This window comes from Orycteropus afer, unplaced genomic scaffold, assembly GCF_000298275.1.
Source record: "Orycteropus afer afer isolate SDZICR_OR568_19922 unplaced genomic scaffold, OryAfe1.0 scaffold00030, whole genome shotgun sequence".
Lineage (NCBI taxonomy): Eukaryota > Metazoa > Chordata > Mammalia > Tubulidentata > Orycteropodidae > Orycteropus > Orycteropus afer.
The window spans coordinates 603,614-610,416 of NW_006921617.1; positions in this window are offsets into that span (position 1 = coordinate 603,614).

Genomic DNA, 6,803 nt, shown 5'->3' on the forward strand with positions numbered 1-6,803 from the left:
TTGATTCATACTTTGTACATTTCCTGTCTCGATGAATAATGAATGTTTGCAGCTGTTTCTCTTCAATTTGAGTGGTGCCACATCAGCAAATGGAGGTCTCAAAAGCTTTACTTTATCCATAGGAGTAAGGCTGGGTTTACTCAGATGATGCAGTTCTTTCTCAGTCCTGTTTTGAGAGCCTTCTAACCTAACTGGACTATTCATAAAGTTGTGCAGTAATGTGTCAGTGTTTCTTTGCTATTCATAAGGTTTTCCTTTCTCAATTCTTTGAGAAAGGGATGACCTCTTCCTTCTTCCTAGTCTGTCTCAGTCTGTAAGCTGGGTTAATACCTGTGCACTATGTGCATCCCGCTGGGTTTGAAACACCAGTGGCTAAGCCTCAAAACTCACATCAACACGTCACCACAGTAGGACAAACTGACACACAAGTTTGTCTCCCTGTTAGAAACCTCTCGTACCACCCTTACCTAGGTCCCTGTTCCTGACTCCTCCTCTGTCCAGATTCCTTGGACTTTTAATCCCCTTTCTCCAGCTCTCCTGGCCTGCTGCTTTGGACGTGCCTGAGTTCCCTCTCCTCACATGGATCCCTGCAGCTGACTGCTCCTCTGTCTGGGTTTCTGGCTTTTAATCCCCTTTCTCCTGCTATACCATCCTGCTGCTTTGGGTGTGCCTGGGTTCTCTCTCCTCACCGAGCACCCCTGCAGCTGACTCATAGTCACCCCTTTTTGTGTTTCCAAGGAAGTATTTCCATGGAAGTAGATTGCTCAGTCTTCCTTCCATCAACATCATTTTTGTTGTTGTTGTTACATGCCGTCGAGTCGGTCCCGACTCATAGCGACCCCTCCTTGGGTTTCCGAGGCAGTATTACTACGGAAGTAGGATTGCCCAACCTTCCTTCCAAGGAGTGGCTGGTGGGTTTGAACCGCCAGCCTTCTGGTTAGCCGTCAAGTGCCTTAGGCACTATGCTACCAGAGCTCCTTCAACATCATTAGTCATTAGGAAAATGAAAATTACAACCACAATTAGATATCAGAATGGCTAAAATAAGCAATAGTGACAGCATCAAATGTGGGAAGGATATAGAAAAACTAATCATACGCTGCCAATAGGAGGATAAAATGGTACTTCCACTTTGGGAAATAATTTGGCAATTTCATTTAAAAAAAAAATGAAGCATAAAGCTCTCATAAGACCCAGAAATTACATTCCTGGACCTTATTTTGTCCTGAGAAATGAAAATGTTGTTCACACAAAACCTTTTACACAAATTTTTATAGCAGTTTTATTCATAATAGCTCCAAAATGGAAACAATGTAGATGCCTTTCAATGGATAGATAGTTAAACAAATTGTGGTGTATCTATACCATGGAATAACTCTCAGCCATAAAAAATTGAATGACCATTGCTACATGCAACAACCTGGATGAATCTCCAGGGGATTATAGTGAGTGGGAAAAAGTCAAACCGAAAATTATATACTGCATGATTTCATTTATATAGTATTCTTGAAATGCTACCGTTTTAGAAATAGATTACTGATTGCCTGGATTTAAGGAGGAAATGGAAGCAGGAAGGAAGCAGACGATGCTAAAAATGGCAACATGAGGGATCCTTGTGGTGATGGAAATGTTTTGTATTTTGATTGTATCAATATCAATATTCTGCTTATCATATTGTACTATAGTTGTGAAAGATGTTACCATAGAGGAAATTGTATAAAAGATATGTGGAATCTGTCTATATTATCTCTTACAACTCCATGTAAATATACATTTACTTCAAAATGAAATGTTTAATTTAAAAAAAATCCTAAGGAATATCATGAGTTTCTTCCATTATAGCTTCACATGTCACACTGAATTTAAATTTCCTAGCATCTTACAAATTAAAATTTTGTAATTTATTATTTGTATAAGTATACCAAAAAAAAAAAAAAAAAAAAAAACTGACTCGTAGTGACCCCTCCTTGGGTTTCCAAGGAGATGTCTCTCCAGAAGTAGATTGCCCATTCTTCCTTCTGAGGAGTAGCTGATGAGTTGGAACCACCAGCTTTCTGGTTAGTAGTCAAATGCCTTAGGCACTAGGTCACCAGTGTAAGTATGGACTTCCACAATAGATTGTAAGCTTCATGAGGGTAACAACTTTGTCTACACTGTTCCCCGTTGTACTTTCAGAGCTATGCTTATTATATAAGGGACCCTTAATAAGTGATTGCTCTTTGGTTGATCACTGAATTGCCACCTAATCAAACTTACAGAGTCATTAATTTCATTATTTTATTCTTTTGCTAAAAAAACTATTCCTTTCCCTACAGATAATGTTCTAACTCTCTAAGTAGTCCAGCACTATAGAAATATGCCTTTGAGGTTCCCAAATAGCAGCCCTGTTTCTATCAGGTACTTTCTACTATGTACCTATCCATTATACAGTGAATCTTAGTGTCCTTTGCAAAAGCTTTGTTGGAGCTTTATTGTTTGTTCATTGTCTAGAGTAACTATACACCTCCCATCTAATTATACAAATCCTCCAGTCTTTTAAAGCTCAATGCAAATTTCACCTCCTCCACAAGTTTCTATTAATCTTCATCTGAGAGAATTCTACTACACTGTGATGTAAAGTATCACTACCTAGGGTTTTTCTGGTTTATCAGTGGTCCATCAATTTGTAAGGACCCAGTGAAAAGTGTATGGATTACCTTGGGAAGAGATCACTAAAGAAGATGATAGCACATGATTACAAATAGCTAAATATAAAGGAGGAATCCCTGATGATGCAGTGATGAAAACTCTTAGATGCTAATGAAAAGGCCAGCAGTTCAAATCCACCAACTTCTCCATGGAAGAAAGATATGGCTGTCTACTTCTGTAAAGATTTATGGTCTTCAAAACCCTGTTGGATAGTTCTATTCTGGTAGCATAGTGCCTAAGGCACTTGACTGCTAACCAGAAGGCTGGCAGTTCAAACCCACCAGCCTCTCCTTGGAAGGAATCTACTTCCATAGTGATACCACCTCAGAAACCCAAAGAAGCGTTGCTATGAGTTGAGACCGACTCGACGGCACATAACAACAACAACATTCTGTCCTATAGGATCACTGTGAGTTGGAATCAACTTGATGGAAGTGAGTTTGGTTTTGTGGGAAATATAAAAGAATTTTGTACTGATGCAAAACTTTCCCGTGTGCAACAAGATTCAAGTAAAGAAGTGCTATTTTGGCAATCTTCACCAACAGAAGTTAGAAAAGAGGGAACAAGGGTGTTTTTAGAGTAAGTATAGGAGGGAATTGGAGAAGAGCCTCTGTTCAGCCAAAGGCTTGGGTCATTTGTCTTTTCTTTCACCTTCTGTATGGGGGAAGGGTAGAAGGATGCTAAGTAGTCACTCTAAAAAGATATGTCATGTCAAGAGAATCTCTCTTGTAACTTGTGTATAATTTCTGAACAAAAAGATGGTCTCAATTTGTAATCTGGAGTTTGACATATGAATGAGCTGCAGGAACTACCTATAATGCAAACTTGGGAGAAAAATATAAAGCAATGACGGAGTAGCAAGCTGCATTAGTTATCTATTCCTGCATTAGTTATCTATTGCTGCATTAGTTATCTATTGCTGCATTAGTTATCTAGTGCAGCATAACAGAATAATCCAAAATTCGGCATCTTATAAAACAAATATTGGTTACCATAATTTCTGTTAATCTTGTATGTATTACCTCAAACACTGAATATCATGAGCTCAAAGACTCACAGAAGGTGGCTTCAAGCTGTCAGTCAGGCTGTGGTTTCTACTGAAGACTCTACTGGAGTTTAACACACTTCTAACCTTACTGTTCCCTGTAAATTTTTGGACTAAGAAAAGTTCTCACTCTTCTATGGCTGTGATTCAACTTTCCCTCAGTTTCTCACTTCATGTATCTCTCCATGGGACTGCCTTACAACATGGCAGCTGGCTTCCCCTAGAGTAAGTGATCCAAGAACAAAACAGAGTTAGTAAGTGAGAAGGGAATAAGAATGGAAGGAAAGGAGGGGAAGAGAGATAAGCATCTTAGAAACTTGGGCCCATTATAGAAACAGCCTAACATGTGCAGGGATCCTAGGTGGGGTGTTACCGACTCCATCATTCCCTTTCAGCATAAAGAAGACAATGAACAATAGATAGGCTTGATTGACTGGTTGATCACCCAAAGGAGTATGCAGGGAGGCTAAGAGAATCTCCAGACACTGTGGAGTAGAGCTTCCATAGAAGTGGAAATAAGCAGTTGTGTTTTTATATGACTCCCCTGTACCTGAGGAGGGGGTTGCAGAGGCTGCCCAGCTGATTGCCCAAGAGCTGGTGAATGTTTTTCAAGACAGAGGCTTCAGTTATTTACTCTCAGTCCCAAGGACAATACAAGGTGACATGAAAAGCCCAGTTGCCAGAAGTAGCAGAAAATGACAATGAAAAAACCACACAATTCTCATTTCTCCCACCACAAAACAGATGCTCCTTCCTCCCTATTTTCCATGTTCACAGAGCAAAGAGTAAACTTAGAGAATTAGGGAGGAAACTCAGAAAGAAAACTTACAATTGTGAACAATGACTGAGAGAATGATACTTGAATTTGATTGGGCAATTCCTAGGAGAATCTTAGATTTTATTATCTGGGTAGAATAAAAGTTATTTGTTTGGACTGAATTTACCAAGCTGCTCTAAAAATAATTTCCACCTGCTTAGCAAGAAAGGGGGGATGGAAAAAAAAATTTCAGTTATGTAAAATTAAAATCAGTTTTCTTTCAAATTAGCTGGAAGAACTATTCAATCATACTACACCATGCTTTGTTACCCTATTGCTTAATGTGACAATTTACCTGTGCATGAATATCTTTTATCTTCCAGTTAATCTAATGAAACCAGGTGTCCAAAATCATTCTACACACAAACATTCTCCTCCTCGTATTGTAATCTAAACAGAGTGGGACTCAAAATAGAGAAAAATTATGTTTAAAACTGGTGTGAGGCAGAGCTCCAGTAAGATGGCAGGGGAGGCAGAAAGACTGCACAGAGCCTCTTCAGCAAAGAAAAGGGAAACCAATTAACAAAGACACAGAAGAAAATCCTGGACCCCTGAACCTTTAAGGGAAGAATATAGAAGTGGAGTAAACCCCAACTAGCAGAAGAATTTGCGTGAAAATGCCAAAAAAGGAGACATATGGAGCTGCGGTCTGGCAGTGATCCTGAGCAATCCTGATGGCACAGACAGCTTGGAGATTCCTGAGTGGTGGTAGGACCTAAGAAAAATCGATCCTGCTAGCCAGGGACTGCACAGAGGACTGTGCACGGTGGCTGGGGAATAAATGGAGAAGGTGAAGAGAAAGGAGGGCTGAGCTGTGGACTTTTGCTGGTCCAGAGGGTGATGCCATTTTGACACCATTTTGAATTTTACAAGTGGCTTGACCATTTTGGTTATTTAAGGAGACAGCACTCTCCGAGATTCCAGGGGCTTAAGAAGAGGCTTGGCTTTCCAGCAACCCCAAGGACACTCCGGACCTAAGACTGAAAAGGTACCACATTGCTTTGTTACTCTTATACCCCACACCTTCTTGGTGAACGGAGGTGTGGCCATCCCCAACTCCCACCCACCTTCTGGGACCACAAGAACTCCATCACAGTCTGTGTGTTCAGGCAGAGCCTGGGTGCCCTGCCTTGTCCTCCACTGATTTTTTTTATTCTTTTTATTATTTTTTTTTCTTTTTTAATTTTTTTTTCTGGTGATTACTTTGCTTGTATTTACCTATTTTAAAACAACTATTATTAATAATACTTTTGTCCTTTTTACTATTAATCTTACTCTTCCCCTCCTAGGTCCTCATTTTCAGCTTTTTTTCTTTTCCTTGTTCCTGGTTGGAAATTTTATTATTACTATTTTTTTTTAAATTTATTATTTTTTTCTTTTTTTCCCCTTTTTTTCTCATGGTTAGCCCCACTCCTTGTTTTTCTTTTTGCATTTTTCCCATTTTTTTTTTCTTCATTATTTTCCTTCTTTACCTTTTTTTCTCTTGGTGTCCTATCCCCAGATATTGCAGGTTTTCTTGTTTTTTCTTCTTTTTGCCTTTTTTCTTTTTTTGGTTACTGTTCCTGTGTTATTACATGGTGTGTTTTTTGTCCATGTGCTTTTAGTTTTTTGATGGTTATTCAATTGTAATTTTTGTCTAACTGAGTTGGAGATAGCAACAGTCCCCATAAGACACAACTACACCCACACCTCCTACAACTTCACTTACTGAGCGAGAGCCTCTACCTCCTTCTCCACCAATGGGCCAATGATAAAAAAAAAAAGCACCAAGAAGAGCCTGAATCACCTTTGGCTGCTCTTCATAACAGTTAACAGAGATCTAATACAACAACACCACAATGCCTTGGAGACAACAGACTATCACAGTCCACACAAAGAAGCAGGATAAAGTGGTAGAAACAAGGGAGCAGGATACAGACCCAGAACATATCACTGAGGAAGAAGCAGCATTGGAACACTCTGATAAAGAATTCAAAAGAATTATCTTTAGGTGTCTTCAAAGGATTGAGAGACAGACCAAAGAAAGCACAGAAAGATTTGCTGGAGGAGTACTTCCCTGATATGATGAAAGATGAGAATATATCCATTCAGGAAGTCCAACGAACCCCTAACAGGGTAGACCCCAAAAGAAAATCACCAAGGCATATCATCATCAAACTCATCAAACCCAAAGACAAAGACAGAATCCTGAAAGCAGCACGGGAAAAACAAAAAGTTACCTACAAAGGACAGCCAGTAAGAATAAGCTCTGAT